This window comes from Ostrinia furnacalis, unplaced genomic scaffold, assembly GCF_004193835.3.
Source record: "Ostrinia furnacalis isolate ACB-3 unplaced genomic scaffold, ASM419383v2 OfSCF1066, whole genome shotgun sequence".
In the NCBI taxonomy this organism is placed as follows: Eukaryota; Metazoa; Arthropoda; class Insecta; order Lepidoptera; family Crambidae; genus Ostrinia; species Ostrinia furnacalis.
In genome coordinates, this window is record NW_021131305.1 from 906,613 (window position 1) to 924,439 (window position 17,827).

At 36.8% G+C, this 17,827-nt stretch overlaps 1 protein-coding gene across 2 annotated transcripts in view; it reads left to right on the forward strand.

The window, feature by feature from the left end:
* Nucleotides 1–17,827, forward strand: part of LOC114350997 (monocarboxylate transporter 14) — a 66,275-nt gene that overhangs the window by 21,583 nt on the left and 26,865 nt on the right. Inside the window, exon 1 of one of the 2 annotated variants that reach the window (XR_003655752.1) lies at nucleotides 13,362–13,639. The exons of the other annotated variant lie outside the window; for it this stretch is intronic. The gene's annotated coding sequence lies outside the window, so the exon portion shown is untranslated. Of the gene's footprint in view, nucleotides 1–13,361; nucleotides 13,640–17,827 lie in introns of those variants that run through there. 2 annotated transcript variants of the gene reach the window in all.

Below are 17,827 nucleotides of genomic sequence, written 5' to 3' on the forward strand. Positions count from 1 at the left end.
TATAGCCCTGATGCATTTTTTCTGAGCAATAAATGCTCTTTTTGTGTCGGTACTATTGCCCCATATAATAATTCCATAGCGCAGAATGGATTCTACATAAGCATGATAAGACATTATGGCGGTTTTCCGGTTCGTTACATTTTTTATTTGTCTAAGAGCATGAACGAATTTATTAATTCTGTTGCAGATATTGTCTAGATGAAGTTTCCAATTAAGATCTTCGTCTATAATTAGCCCTAAAAATCTCAAATGTGTTATTTTATTTATTTTAGCAATGTTCATTGTGAAATTGTATTTTTCATGTTTAGATTTATTAAATTGAATATAGTTACATTTGTCAAGATTAATTCTTAGATTATTTTGATGAAGCCATTTAATTATTTTGTCAATTGTATTGTTAATGTCAGTTTCATGATTGAGTATATTAGTCTTATCATTGGAAGTCACAATTATGGATATGTCATCAGCAAATAAAGTGCATTTATGATTTGTTGCTTGAGTTATGTCGTTAATGTAAATGAGGAACAGGATCGGTCCTAGTACGCTACCTTGGGGGACACCATACCAGTTTTCTCTTAAATCAGATGACACAGACCTTATCTCATTCCCTACCATATTTTTAATACTAACGCATTGTTGCCGACAATTAAGGTAAGATTCTATCCATTGTAATGCAAGTCCTCTAATTCCTATTCTTTCTAATTTTTCCAATAAAAGTTTGTGCTGTACAAAATCAAAGGCCTTTGATAAGTCAAAGAAGAGACCAGTCGTCAAAAGATTTTTGTTAAGACTAGTTAAGACAGTGTCCACTAAATTAAACATAGCTAGTGTGGTAGACTTCTCTTTTTGAAATCCGTATTGTTCTTCTCTGATAATTTTATGTTTGGAACAGAAATCTCTAAGCCTTTTTAACATACATTTCTCGAATATCTTCGAGAGGATTGGTATGAGTGTGATAGGACGATAATTTTGAATATCTTCTGGATCCCCTTTTTTGTACAAAGGTTTCACGATTGATCTTTTTAGTTTATCTGGAAATGTACCCGTGGAAANAAAGATTTAAAGATTCTATTATCTGATTCGAAAAGTGTTTTGATGAGCTTAGACAATAATAATATGCACTTTAAAACAAATTATTTAAATTATAATATAAGAAACATTATTAATGAAATCAAAAAAACCAATTTCACTCAAGTGGCTTCCGTCTCGTAGTCGACATCGTAGTAGTACAAAACATGAACAAAAAAAGAAGTTTTTGTTGAGTTCGACTTCAAAGTCCTCTGTTCAACCTACCATAGAAAGTGCATTTAAAAAGGCGCCGACTACACTAGATGAAAAATGTAAAGTAGCTGAAATAAAACTTGTAGCTTTATAGCTGAACACAAGATATCTCACCAAGTAGTAGACCATTTATGTGATTTTATATCGGCTACTTTTAGTGATCCAGAAGTTGCAAAAAAAATTCAGCTGAAACACACGAAAGCTCAAGCGGTCATGTACTATCGGGGACTCGGACGCCTTGACACCTTAAGGGCCTAAATTGTTTGCACACACACGCTCGATTATGCTACGCCCCGTTCATTCATGTTTCGGGTCTAAGCAGCGTCGGCGCACCACTGTAGATGTTTACCCTTGCAAACTAAGCTCTATGTAAAGCGTTTAGGAATGAGTATTGCTTATTACCCGCATCCGTAGCGCTCGTTTGGCAACGTCGCATTTTAGTCAATTTGAAACCCAATAAAGAATCGCTACAAAATATTATATGGGGCTTCGTTGCCGTTGAACTAGCGATTGCCCGCTCGGGTCACAAAATTGGTATCGCACATTCCGAGATAACTGTGCAATTTCCTGAGAAAAAAGTAGCCCTTTCTATAATTATTGTTGATATTAAGATTAAGAGTGTAAATCTCGTGATATTAGTTTAGCTAGTTAAGGCGAGAAATACAAAATCATACAGTTAGTTACTTTCGAATTTTANATCAGCAATTTCATAAACACAGGATTTTAGTATTTTCGTGTTTATACCATCGTATCCCTCAGAATTGGTATTATTAAGTGTCATAATTTCTTTTCTTACTTCTTCGTCTGTCACAGGGCATAGGAATATTGAGTTTGTAATTGGCGCAATGTTAATGTCATAAGTTGTAGAATTTGATGTCGAGTCATTAGTCAAGTCGATAAAATAATTATTAAAAGCTGTGGCTATGGCATTGGGATTTGTCAATGTTTCGTTATCTAGTGTTAATCTCGTTATGTTGTCATCTTTCCTTGTGGCCATGACTTCCCTCTGTACAACTGCCCAGGTTGCTCTGCATTTGTTTTTGCTTTGTTTTATAAATTTTGTGTTTGATTTTTTTTGTGATAGACGAATGCTCTTTTTAAGTATATTTGAGTAGGTTAAGTATTTATTTTTATCCGATACTGTTTTACTTTTATAATAGCGGTACCGTAATTGCCTTTTTGTTTTGCAAGATATTTTTAGTCCCTTGGTTATCCATTTCTGTTTTTTTATGCTTGTGTTATCAATTTTAATTTTAATTTTTGGGAAACATAAGTCATAAAACAGACATATAGAATCATGNTTCAGTTATAGCTTTAAATTGTGGACAATAGATTTTATTTCGAATTTATATTATTTAGTTTCATAACCAAACAGAGTATAAAAACTGTTAAACATAGCCTTTAAAACCCAATTCCATTCAGCCGTAGCTTTGGTCATTCCGGCAAAGAGTAAACTCGATGCGGGTAGTTCAATATTTATGAAATTGCGCGGAGGCTGCCAAACCCAAACGAGCTTGATAAAGGCCGGGAGGCGGTTATGGCGGAACTTTTAACTGGCTGCAAAAAGCGCTTGTTTAAAAATTCCCTTTATCCCGCCACATAGAGTATTGTTGAGTACATTTTGCTAGGGCTGGCACATTCCTTTGGCGGTTATCACACTGCGCTGCGCTCTGCGCCGCGGAGCGCGTGATTTCATATAAAAAACCCGCGCGCAGACGCGTCGTCTGTGTGTTGTGCCGCGCGTGTTTTCTATACAAACTGAGGTACTTGCATACAATGATTAAATCTGTCGTCCCGCGTACCGCGGCGCAGTGTGATAACCGCCTTTATTTAAATAGAATACAGATATTTTATGAAAATCTATATTCTGAGTGTACATATTATATTCCCGCTGTCCTCTATTTGTCCTTCACTGGCGAATATTGGAAAAAAAGTTGCGATATCCGCCAGTGGCGGACAGTGGAAGTGGCGTGGTTTTCAGTCTATCCAAAAGTGCTTATTATCAAAATTAGTTCAACTTTTTAAGCGTGACTACAAACAGTCAGGATGCAGCGAATCAACAGAGCGCAACACTACTCTTGTTGCATATACCTATGTATTAATTAGGTTTATATAAACTAATCGTTCTGTGCCATCTACAATGACTCGTTATCATCGCGCATTCACCACAATGGCATCTGACACAATACCCAGGCCATAGTCCGCCATAGCTTCCCAGAATCCGCGTTGACAACCATACGGCTACCTAGAGATAGGTTGTGAGGTTTCCGGCGACTGGGACCGCAATTAACTAGGACCGCGGTCCCAATCGCCGGATTCGTAAAAATTAAATAATTTTCTTCCGGCGACTGGGACCACTCATACATTTTAGTACTGTACCGATTTTGGCTTGAATAATATATTTTTTAGAGTTATCTATGAATGGCCCTAGTCGCTGGAAGAAAAATATTGAATTTTTATGGATCCAGCGACTGGGACCGCGGTCCCAGTTATTTGCAGTCCCAGTAGCCGGAAACCTTAGGTTGTCAGTTAGGGAGAATTAAATTTAATGTGGGCTGTTTTGCGGGGACTGTTTATGCTGGCGTTTGCTGAATTGTTTCTTGTTTCACCGTCCTTCAACGTTAATTAAAGTGAAGGCATCGTTTTGTAGCTAACGTTTTGATGGCTAATTTCCTGATGACAAAAAAGACAAAAAGGTATATTTTCAGCTCTAACTTTGTCGCTGAAAACGACACTTGTCGAACCGTTTTAAGAGGGTGTGATAGTTACGAAACTTACGAAGAATCGAGGAAAGTTTTCTATTGATTTTGTTCTGAAAACTGTTTCGTTCTAGAGGCCGGTAGACCTATTCTCATAAATAAAACACTGGATACTTAACTTTCACATTATTTTGCCTAAAATTACAAGTCATCACTTAGCTTATAAGCGCGCGGAGACGTCCGCGTGCGTCTCTCTAATCTGACGTTTCGGGGGTGACATTGACATTACTTACGTCAATGTCACTATGACAGCAGCTCATTGACTTTAACGAGAACGATATTTTAACGTTTAGATTTTTTACAATTAACAGTTCACATTTATAGGGTCTTGCATCTTATCATGCTACGGTAGAGACAACATAATAGGCCACTTTACTAACAGAGCACTTAAATAGATCCTTAAGATTTAATGTCTAAATTACTGTGTTTAGAAGAGCAAAGCATTTTATTAATAAGACACAACCGCCCGACATCGCAAATTATATTACACCCTAAGAAGTATTTTAAACCTAATTAATGATAGAAGATGTTCGTTGAATAATTAGCGTAGTAGGTAAGCTTTCTGGATATAATTAATTTTAATTGTCCTTATTACTAATGGTACAACTAATGGTAACAAACTAATAAATAAATTCATTGTAAATACTTAGCAAAAACGATGGACCCTTTTCAAGCTTTATTTAATTAAAGAGATAAAAATACGAGTAGCAGCAGCTATAATAGTTAGATTAGTAGTAGGCTTAAATATAGTAATACCACTGAAGAATCGTCTTTTAGAATTACCTATGTAATGTATGTACTTCACTGCAATAAGTAAAATATTGCTGTAAGGCGGTTATCACACTGCGCCGCGCTCCGCCGCGGAGCGCGGGGCGACAGATTTAACCATTGTACATGCAAGTACCAAAGTTTGTATAGAAAACACGCGCGGCACTTCACACTGACAACGCGTCAGCGCGCGTGATTTTTTATATGAAAATCACGCGCTCCGCGGCGGAGCGCGGCGCAGTGTGATAACCGCCTAAGTTGTGCGTGTGCTTACTTAGATTAAATATTGAAACAAGTGCAAGCTACGCACGACCTATAAACAACGCTATCTTAATACGATCAGACGTGAAACAGCTGTTTAACTATAGGATCTTTCTTTAGTCCAAAGTATAGGTACTCTTTCTAAACCTACCACCGACTTTTAGTTGGCCGATAGTTGAGCCCGATTTTAATTTGTATGAAGAATCGGCCGATACCATATCGGTGTAACGTGCGCACTTTCATTATACATCTCCATACTGATTAACAGCCCGACCCGACTATCGGCCAACTAAAAGTTGGTGGTCTGCGCCTAGGCTAAATTGTGTCTTGCTTCTACATTTTCTTCAAATACTAGAGCACTGTTAAAAAAATTGTAGGTACGGTTTCTAACTTATTTTCTCTCTCTTATTTATGTCTAGTGTCTGGATTTTCCTCATATTGTAGGGCAGTGTTTCTAAAAACCTGGGTAGAGTTTCTAATTTATTGGAGCTTATCCAAAACAGCAATTGGTTGATTGATCATCGCCACACCATGACACCATAGATTAGTAACCTGAAAGCTAAAGTGTCGACCGTAACTAAAGGCAAAAAGTACAGGAAAAAGTTGATCTAAAACGGCTGCAACTGTGTTCAATCCATGTTTGGGGAAAACTGAAGGAAATCTGCTATTATTTTCCTGCTCATTCAGATTGTTTGCCTATTATATTAATTAGATTACAAGTGGAGAAGCGATAGGATCATTCAGTGGTTATGATATCGTTTTCCTTACCACCACATAATCAGTAATTGTATCAAATTACGGTACGACATAAACGTAGAAATAACCTATGTTTCAGTTGTTCTCGTGCTAGTATTTTCCTGTTCGATGTTTAACGTTATAACTACATCTGTTTTCTGTCGCTGTTTGTTTATCTTCACATTTACATAATAATTGACTAGATCGTTGCGAAATATGATGATTCTGCTCATCTGAAAAGTAGAGCCCCTATTTCGGATCATCATAATCATCATCATCATCATCTCAGCCATAGAATGTCCACTGCTGAACATAGGCCTCCCCCAATGCTTTCCATGTTGCCCGGTTGGTAGCGGCCTGCGTCCAGCGCCTTCCTGCTACCTTTATGATGTCGTCGGTCCACCTTGTGGGTGGACGTCCCACGCTGCGTTTTCCGTTACCCCATCGGCCGTCAGCTCTGCGTACTATGTGCCCTGCCCATTGTCACTTCAGCTTGCTAATTCGTCGGACTATGTCAGCGACTTTAGTTCGTTTACGGATCTCCTCATTTCTGATTCGATCTCTTAAAGAAACACCATTTCGGATAGCTAAAGATATAGATAAGGGTTTTTTAGCAATTCTTCAGATTTTAGGCTACTACTATTTTCAGTACTTTCCATGTCGGATATATTACATATATTTATGTTAGGAGACTTGTTTCAAATTCGCCATTAGCTACTTTTCCAAGGCCATCTCTGATATTATGTTAACCTTCAGAACTCGCACCTCATTTAAGAATCCATTTAATCGCAAATTGTCTGTCCCTTCCCTTTATCCATCAGCCGACTAAATAAGCCCTCATGAAGCTAATTCTAATTCGTTTTGGAGGGCTGAGTGCTTTCAGAGGCGGCCTTGACATGTAACTCCACTATAATAGCGCGATTTCCAACTGAGATATCTGAGTTTGAATTTAGTTGTTTGTGAGGGGTGCTCTCATATGAGTCGTATGAATATCCGAAAGGGCATGCCTTGTGTATTTTAAAGTCAAGGTTGATTCTCTAGTTGCAAAAGTTTTGGGTGTTGTATGTGATGGAAAGATAAATAAAATGAGATTAGATATAAATAGAAACTGGAAATGTTGTTAAAACTTGTCGCAGATGACCAAATGCCCTTTCAGGAGTGGGAGTTTCGGGTTCAAGTTACGTTTCATTTTATAGGCCCGCGACTTTGCCCGCGTTAAATTCAGCTTGTCACCAATCGTTATAAATTATAGCCTAAACAATAATATTTTCTGGAAAATTTCATCAAAATTCGTTCAGTAGTTTATGCGTGAAAGAGTAACAAACGTCCATATTTCATACACATAAACCTCACGTTTATAATTTAGTTTATTCCTGTGCTAAATTACACTCATCTAACTAAACTGATAGAAGCTAGCAATATAAGCGATAATGGATTCCGAGTAGGTAGCTGCCCGGCCCTTCTCATAGTGACGTATTATGGCCCTCCCAAGATTAATGATGCGAACTCATATGATTTATCTTGTTTTAGTTTTCCTTTATTAAGACCTCACCCAACTTTTCCACTTAAACTTTCTAGCAATTATGATATTAGTTTCATTTCAAATCATTCGATTCACGTGTAGAGTTTTTGAGAACTAGAATTAGGTAATAGATTGTATAGCACGTACTTTTTATGAATTTTAGCACGTTGGACGCCACGCGGCTCATCAGCAATTTCTATTGTTTGGGTCTAGTGTTCTAGTGTCGCGGCAGTCAAATACTTAAGCACTTTGGTTTTTCATTATAGCATTATTTTCCAACTGAGCTATTTCATTAAATAATTCCGTACATTTTGTGAAATGTAACCCCTTTTCTAGTCTAAAGTAAACCGTGCGAAGCAAAACGTAACAACTAAACTAAACATTTCAAGCAAGTAATTAATTAGGCGGGCCACAGACGCGGTACTTTATTATAATTAGCAAAACAAACTTCTCGTAAGCTGGGCTAACCTAGATAAAGCTGGGTAAACTGCTAACGAGTAATGACATTTGTTAAGAGACCCGTGGGGTATTTCCAAATAGGCAAAACTAAAGTTTTAATTTCTGTTAGAAAACATTGGTCTTTGTATATTAGTCGTTATTTAAAACATAGCGTAGTTAATGTACCAGCACCTAACGCCCGTATTCACAAACATTACTATGAGGTCTCACAGTGCGCGTGGACGCACAGGGTGACACACGAACCAATCACAGAGCTCTATTCAAAGCTGTGCGTTCGATTTGCTGCTTCATTTAAGCAAGCATCGTTTGTGAATACGGGCGTTAGTTGAAAAAAATCCTTGTCATACTCGAGCTCAGAACTTTCTGCGCTTACCAAGCGACTGCTCTACTACTGAAATTAAGTATATTTTACATATCTGAATCAATTGATAATCATCTGACTTGAATTTAAAATCTTTCAGCCTGTTGACTAAACGCTGAAACTTGCTGAACTGCAATTCTGAAATTTGGTTTCCTAGATTGACTATAAAGTCAATATTAGGTTTAATAATATAAATAAACAATTTGAAAAAACAAAACGAACTGTCTAAGGCAGGAATCGAACCCACGACCTTTCACTTGCCGGGCGACTGCTCTTCCAGATGGAAGATGATTCTAAGTCGCCCGGCGAGAGAAAGGTCGTGGATACGATTCCCGCCTTAGACAGTTAAATTTTTTTAAGTTGTCTATTTATAATTTAGTTTGAGAAGCTGTAATCGCTAAGAAATTTTAATACATAGATTGACTTCCGTGGTGGCCTAATCAATGCATTGTAAAACAAACATTAAATGTTAAAGTCTTATCAATAGAACAAAAATAGCCGTACCAAGTCCCTCAGGGTTCCTTTGTGAAGCCAACAATCAAGGCAGTGTTTACCCAAACATCACGGACTCGTATTTGCTTTCATTTGACCCGGCAAACAGCCGAATGGCCCGACGATTGTGCTGCATGATGCATACGATGTTGAACTTTATTTCCTTGTAACGTTGGTCGAAAGTTCGGGAACTGACCAGGCGAGGAATCTTAGCAGCGACTTGGCAGTCGACAATTTTGCTGCCAAGAAAGAAAGAGAAAGAGCATTTATGGGCCTCGATTCAAGTCATTCACATGATATTGCAGTTAACATTAAACTTGGATTGATGATGCACCTCTAGAGCTTATAATTTTAATGAGTACGTGGACAGCCGTAAAATATTTGCTATTCTAGTGAAATTCTATAAACCGCGAGGTAATGTATTGGCAGCGCCATCTATTGGTGGCAAAATACACTCCAATGAGTTTACAAAGAGTAATAAACAAGAATCCACTCATCCACCACAGTGAAAAGTCCGCTAAACTCGTCTGCTTCGTTCGAATCGAAGAATGAATGAAGCTATCCATTTCATTTGCCACGTCTGCTGAGCGGCGCAGTATCATAACTCTTTGTGGAAATCGGTTTAAGTAATTAAAAGTGTTAGTAGATACAGCTTTCGATTTATTTTAGCTGTACGGGTGACTTTTAATCTCTATTTGGATCATAAAATGTGTAAAATTGATGAATCGGCGATCAATAGATGTTTTAATTTTAAATATTTTTGTTGAGCAAAGGTCTTAACTGCTTATTTCTGATACTAACACCTCACTTAACACCAGGTGCGATTGCGGTCAAATACCTGCCTTGGCTAGCATAAAAAAAAAAAAACTACTCTACACTATTTACTTTTGCAGCAGAGTCTAGAAGTGTCACATATATATTTCATGTCTCACCTATCTGGTATACTTACTATTTGAGTAGGTATACTGAATATAACTGGGTTTATATATGCTACATAGTAACAAAACAAAATGCAGATTACATATCTCTTAGTTATCATCATTATCGGATATAAATGTAAATCTTTTTGACTAATAACTTCACGTCTTGGTTATTCCATGTCGCCGGTGAATAAAAATAAAATTCAATGTTGAGTTTCAAGCGCATTTTCCTGTCGATTGAGTCACTGATATGTGCTGATATTAACGTCTCGCTCACACGCAATAAATCATGTGCTATCTTAATACTTTATAAACTGTCGGACAATTTCCTTATATTGCCAATAACAATTAAATGAATTATTATAACGGGATTTGTACTGTCGACAGCACATTAAGCTATATTTTTTTTGTTGCAAATTATCACCTATTGCAAGCACACATTGTTTATCTTGACTATCTATAACCTACCATGACAATGCCCTTAGATAAATATTTTTTATCGAAGCTGTCAGCGTCAGTCTGTCTGCCACGTGAGCTGGTGACGCGAGTCCAGCCAGACAGATCGATGTAGATATTCTAGACATCACATTCAGATCTGTTAACGTATTTGTAAGCCTCGCATTCTGAATGCAGAATATGCAGGCAATTTCTGATCAGCATCTTACCTAAGTCTGTCGCCATAGCAACAATGATAACAGCATTGTTGTGTCGTCCCGGCAGTTAGAGGTATGATAGCCAGTTCCTCCGTGGTTGGTGAAGCTCGATTCCACCTTCGGCCTGAACGTCACTTACTATCAGGTGAGATACAGGCATCGTTGTGGATAAAAAAAATCAATTCGCTGAAGAAAATTCATGTGTTGTCTTTGCAACCACTGTTCGAACTATTAATTGTGAGAGACACGTGTTGCTTTTTTTTGCAAGAGAGTTTAAGTTTGACCTTAATCTCCCCAATGATGGGATCCAATCCAAGTTGAAAGACGATTGTTCAGTACATCCCTATTCATACCTCTTATTAATCCTTTGAAAGAAAAAATAACCTGTTTAGCACAAAGAACATCCTTTGATAACGGACATTAACGGAATCCCAAAACGATATTGTGCATTCAAATTCAGATGGTAGGGTTGCGGTTCTTAAACGATACTGTATAAGAAGTATTCAATTCGGGTCCAGGGATTTCTTAAAGCCTTGACATTAGACAAAGGGTGCCACTGCCAAACAAGGGGAACTAACTATACATATTCCCCTACAGCAGTGTTTTTCAACCTTTTTCATGACGCGACCCCCTTGGTATGAAAAAAATATTTCGCGACCCCCCGACCGCTCGCTTTTTTTTCATGCATTTTATAATGTTATAAAGATGTTGTAGGGACCAAATATTTCAATGCATACAACATTTGGATGGATTTGGATAATTAAATTTCGGATAACTTTATCATTATAACTTTACTGATTCTTTTACTGAGGCAGTTTTTACGACCTCTCGCGACCCCCCTACAGAGGCACCCACAGGTTGAAAAACACTGCCCTACAGGATCCATCAATGTAAGATTATCGTACATTTTACATCATTTATGGTTATGTAAGTAATTATATTGAGTATTGAGTATTTATCTCCAGTCAAGTTTAGCACGGTATTACGTATGGTCTGTGCGTGAGTCAGTACTTCAGTAGATCATCGCAGTTAATTGCTGTTCCCATTATCTCGACAATCGACATGTTTTCGCGATTGATGACTATTTGCGTACATCAGTTGACAATGCGTGTTGGCGATTAGATAATGTGCTTGTTATGACCCTTATTTTAGACTGGTTTCCCTTTTACTCTATTTACTACTTAGAAGAGATCTTTTAACTTGATTAATTTCAAACATTATGCCATTTGCTTTATACAGGCTGTTAGGTAAATGGGTATATGAGCCGACACCGTCGATATCGTCATTTTATTTTTTTAAATTTTCATACAAAATAAATTTTATAAAATCCGATCTGTATGAAAAATAAAATAATTAAAATGAAGATATCAAATTTCTGACTTCACCATACCATTTATATGCCCATGTTAACATGGGCTAGTGTCGGCTCGTATACCCATTTACCTAACACCCTGTAGTTAAAATTAACACCATCTGATAATAGGGTATTTCTCAAGCCTCTATGGCTCATTTCGATATTTTGACTGACCTCTACATATTTGCTTATCTGTCTTCGCACGCTTCAATAACCTTTTCCCACATTAATTTAGGTATTTACATAATATGGTATTATTTGTATAGCATTTTAGTTAGAATTGAATGTCAGAATCCTGCATCAAAGTCCCATTCCACGTTCTAAACGGGAAATTCTAACTAAAACTCGAATATACGGGAATTGTTTATTTCATTGTTATTCTTGTAGAAGAAAGTTCTAAATTCTACTTAGCAGTTGCCGAATCGTGTACCTGGCTGCTTTAATTGAGAAACTTGTATAATGAGCATTTGCACTGAAAACAATCTCAGGCTCGTTTACGGGAAGTTTGCCTGGATCCGGGAACAAGTTATGAAAAGTGTTTGGGTGAACGTTCCTAGCTGTGAAGTATTACCTAAGTCTGTCGCCATAACAACAATGTTAACAGCATTGTTGTGTTCCGGCAATTAGAGGTAAGATAGCCAGTTCCTCCGTGGTTGAGGGTTCCGGGTGAAACTCGCTTCCACCTTCGGCCTGATCGTCACATCAGGTGAGATACAGGCCAAGAGCTTCCTCGTTGTGGATAAAAAAAAAAAAAAAGTTTCTGGTATAAATAGACTTTCTTATTTCATGTTTATGTTTTGAGAGAGCAATGAACAGCTTTAGACCATCATCAATCTAAGTTGACTGCAAGATATAGGCCACTGCAATGCGGCGAGCATTGAGCTTGATCCTCGCTTGCTGTCTTCAAACCGCCATTTACCATCGTATATCTTCATTCCATCTGGGTTCTGCATCATACAGAACTAACAGGGCGATGAGATAGGGCGATAGGATCAGGTTCTAACTGTCAAAATTGCCATGCATTTTGATAGCCATATCACTACCGGCTAGATCACTCATAAAGATCAAAGTCTATAAACAGAGATTTAATTTGTTGCCAAATGATACCGATTAGGTGCGAAAATTGAAACCTCTCAATATCAACCTCTGAATTCTCTCTCAAATATATCAATCATGCAAACAGTCGTCTTCCCATGCATTTGTATTACTCATGAATGGTCATCGTTATCATTGTAATTAGTCGGGTTCCATTTTGGTAGCTGTTATCTGACTTGGCGACATTTATCTGCCGAATGTGTGCCGGTTACGGACCTTAGAACAATTATATTCTCATGTGACCATGTGGCTTTACTCCCATTTAAATATTACACGTCGTAGAATCTGAAATATTTCTCAAGAATTTAGAATTTAGACATAGCTTCTTTCCCTATTTACTAGCTTTAGCTTTTTAATCTGTTAAAAGGCTTTCCAATATTCAATCCAAAACGACGTTTTTCCTCGCTAAAATCCAACGGATCCCTTATACATTATCTTTGGGATTATCCACTAAAATCCTGTTAACTAGATTTGCTTTCCATTTGAATATTCAAGAACGAGCGCACCGTTTTCCTCCTTTCAGGCACTTTCATCTCGTATTCGATGACCCATTTCGATAGCTTATCTACACATGCTCCTCTAACTACAATGTTCACTCGCCTCATGCCATTCAGTGATAAATACGTAATTTAATGTCGTATTGACCGAGGACGCCTCAATAGATAATCTTTTATCTGGCTATTAAATAATAAGAGATCGGCGCGCGCGCTTCGGCCACTCAACGCGAGCGTCCGCGCTAGTTTGGCCTGAACCGCGACCGATGTCATATCTCATCCTATAGTTCCTTTTTCTAGAACGTTTCGCCCAAATTCCTACGGGAAATACTGAAGTTAACCAAGACGTACAAAACTAAGTGAAGCGATACAAATTGTTTAAAAAAATGTGCTAGTGCGTTTTGTTTGTGTGATCATGTGGTTTTTTACGGTGTGTTGGCAAACCGTGCGAAACAGGTGACAGTGCCAAAATGGCTTGCGCGGAGGTGTGTATTGTTTTTATTTACATTCCGAGATTAACGGCGATGCGGAATTTCTGCGGAAAATACTAAAATTTGGAATACTTATTTAGTGATTTATACTCGTGTTGCTTCATTTTAGTAGCATCAATGGTATGGTTCAATGACTTAAGATTATATTTAAATAGAGTTACGAATAGCAATCGAAATAAAAATAAATGTATTCCGCTTAGTATTTAAATGAGACTGAGAGAATTTGTGTCATTATGACAATGCATACATAATGCGACTATTTATAAACATGCTGTTTAGCCAAACACAAATACGTAGAATGTCTCGGCCGACGCTTGGGTTACACTCGTTGGGATACTTCATTTCTTTGAAGGATCTTTGTTTACGGTATGGGGTTCAAACAGTGTTTACTGTTTACCATTTGTTGATACAGTTGTTGGTTTTATTTCATTAACTCTTTTGTTTGGTTTGAAATCTTTATCTTTGGAAACTAAAGAAGTTTCCATTTTTCAATATTTAATAGTTGCGCCAATGTTTCTACTTAATGAAGATTGTAAATTGTAATAGGTACTTTTATGTCTGAAATAATTTTCAGCTGAAAAATTTCCGTTCGTTTTAGCCAAATGACGTCCACTGCTGGACAAAGGCTTCCTTCCCCATGCTTTAGTATCTTGTAACAGAATTATTACTCGTATTTAAACCTCTGGAATAAAACAACTTAGTTTTGTTTATTATTTCGAATTATATTATCTAACATAAACTACGATATCAGTGAGAGTTAAACAGTTTTCCGAGAAATGTAGAGCAATTACCGATTAAGGAAAATCATCTATAGCGTGCGTGTTATCTTAGTTTTATCTAAGTAGCTACTTTTTAAGTGCTACTATTTAACTATGTGCGATAAATAAACAAATTTTAACTCCATATTTTAATGATACCATGCCACCACGCGCTCACGGGTGTCAAATTATAGTATGAAAATGTTACATGACCACGTCATGGCACGTTCACGTGCGCTTTAGGCCCAGAACAGCTGACGGTGAAACGCAACTGCAACTGCTAGTTACTTTTGAGTTGCATCTAAGTTTCTGCCATAGTGTCCGTTGAGAGACCACACATGACGCGACCAGTTTGAAACTTTCAGTTTCAGTTTCATTCATCAGAATCGAAAAAAGAAAGAAGTTAATATTGGGACGTGTAAAAGTGCTTTTTAAAAGCCTATTTGCAAAAATAAATGAATTTTATGAATTTTAATTTTATGAATCATCATAAAGTTGCAGTTTCGTTGCAGTTGCGTTTCACCGTCTGTTCTGGGCCTTACATGCACAAATAGAGGGAAATTGGAAAAAATACAATCTCTCATCTTGCCGATTAAAATTATTGGAGTATCAAATTGAAATTCGTCGCAGCGATAGGTTGAATTAGAGCAAACCGATCACTGCAGCGCCTAATTCGATTATATCGATTGCACAGCTAAATTAACTTCGATCGCGATTGGCAGGACGTAGGTAAATGTTAGGATGACGAATTTTAGGTATAACGGTATGTACGAGTTTAATAGGAATGGTTTAATAATCAATTAAGTTTTTTTTTGTCGTGCTCTAGGTCATACCTACACGTTTGGAAAATGACAATTCATTTATTACATTTGGACAAAAGAAAAAAAAAAGTATTTTGTTTAAGTGTATTTCTTTTATTGATAACTTAGTCCATGATTTAATAGTTTTTTTAAGAGCATGATTCTATTGACATTAACATTTGTACGTTTAACGTTAAAGACTCAAGGTTTATTTTAATTAATATTCGCAAACTAAACTTTTGGCCGTTTCATTTCCGCGATGTGAAATATTCCGTTGAATGGGCATCGAACTTGGATCCTCGCTGGTTAGACAACCCGTTATCAGTGACCTCTGGGTCTTATGAATATTATAGTTTTTTTTATCTATTCTAAAGTTGACGTTGGGTCAAATTTAGTGCGCGCGCACACGGTCATTTTAATCGTAATGAACTAGAAAAGTCTGCAAGTACTTATCTTTATTTAAATATTTCTTAATCATCAGTCAGTAGCAGTTCAGAGAGCATCAAAGAACAATCTAAAAAGGTACATTATACTCATAAAATGTCATGCTTATTCGCATGCTTAACGACGTGCTCGAACAACTCGAAATGAGCATGCTTGACACATGCTACTAAGTAGCAATTGCTCAATAGTGGCATGATTTCGTGCAAGCATTGAGCATGAGTGTAACTAACTGTACCATAAGGGACTGTTTGCTACATTTGAACATGTTCATATTTTTCTGTCAGCGACTTTAGTTCGTTTACGGATCTTCTCATTTCTGATTCTATCTCGTAAAGAAACACCGAGCATAGCACGATGTGCATCTTTGAGCTTCTTTATGAGGCCTATAGTGAGAAGCCATTTTTGTAGATATTCATGTACAAAACATGTTCAAAGCATGGTTGCAGCGCTAATTTCTGCTTCGAAAGCGAGCTGTTTGTCAAGCTAAAACACTGTGCGAACTTTGCTCGTACGTTGGCCTAATTAAAACAGCGTCTGTGGATTTATATTTTATTTTTAACATTCAAGTATTAAACGTACATTTTTCCTCATGTTGCTTGCTTCTAGTGTTTACTACGGTAGCGCGTTTTCTTACATAAATTTTCAATTCCTATCATNTTAAGCCATTCTTTGAACTTACCAATATTATCAAGACAGTAGTTTCTTCTGTAGATAAATTGTGTTTTTGGTATATGTTTTTTTTGTTCGACGGGAAAAGATAATAGTTGTGCTGTGTCATGGTCGGATAAGTAGAGGGATAACACTGACGATGAGGCATCTCGTATATTACTTAAGATCTGATCAATGCAGGAATCTTTACGTGTGGGAGTATTGATGTGGATTTTAAGATTATAATTATTGCAAATATCTGTAAGATAGTCAACGATTTTTCCTGGTTTTAGTATGTTTATATTGAAATCACCTGCAATTACTAGTTTAGTGTTTTTATTATTGTAACGTCTATATATTTCATGAAGAACACTGTTTAACTTGCTTAAGAATATGTTCGGGTCTGATGAGGGTGTTCTATAAAGACAAATGACTAACAGTTTATGTAGGGGGACGTCAATACCACAAATTTCGAAATTCTTTTGGGTAGCATACTTCTTAAGGAAGGTTGCTTCAGTGCAAAGGCAGTCTAGCTTGGCTAGAATGCAGGTTCCTCCTCTCTGTTTGTCTCTACAGAATGCGCTTATTAAATTATAACCAGTAACTTTCACATACCTGTCATGACCAGTTTGTACAAAAGTTTCGGAAAGACAAATAAGATCCGGGTCGGTACCCGACTCTCGAAGTTCCTCCAAAGTTAATTCCAATATTTCCCGTTTTGAGACAATACTAGCAATGTTCTGGTGAAAAATCGTAAATGGTTTGGTGGAGTTATTACTTTGAGACACGAAAAAATGATTGTTTAGGTTTAATTGTTGGAAAATAGTCGGTTATAATTTTTTTATTGTGTTTTTGTGGTATTTTTCCAGCACCAGAGTTTGTATTGTAGTCAGATTTGTTACTCTCGATGGCTATGTCGCAGTCAACTTGTGGGGTTATCAAAGGAAATGATTCAAAATCAAAGCATATTTGCTTCATTACATTCTGGTAAATGTTTTGTAATCCTAAGTTATTTACCCTACCTGATAAACTTGAGAACATTTCATAATTTAGGTTCAAATTAGAGTCAAAAAAATAAACATTATGGTATTTTTGTAATTCTACATAGAGTAAACTATTGAATAATTCAATTTTGTAGTTATGAATTGGTGCCCCGAGTACATATGTAGGGGTACAGAATATCAGGTTAGTATAGTCAATTTTTTCAATTAATTTGCTAATTGTATTTATCAGTTCAATACCGTTAATGTGTTTTATATCAGCATCACCTAGTACAATTATACAGTAGTCATTCATAGTAAAATTTAATAATTTGTCATTCAGGTTAGTCAAGAGTAGCTTAATTCTAATGTTAGGTAATAGGTATTTACAAATCTTGAAGTCACTTGAAAATGTCTTTTCGATGGAGCTAAATGTGCCTGAGTAATGTCTATTACTTAAAATGCACAGTTTTCTCTTGTTATTATTACTAGATTGTTCAGTTCTTTTCCCAGGGCTATCTAGGTTCTTTGTTTCAGGTTGCGTCGAACAAG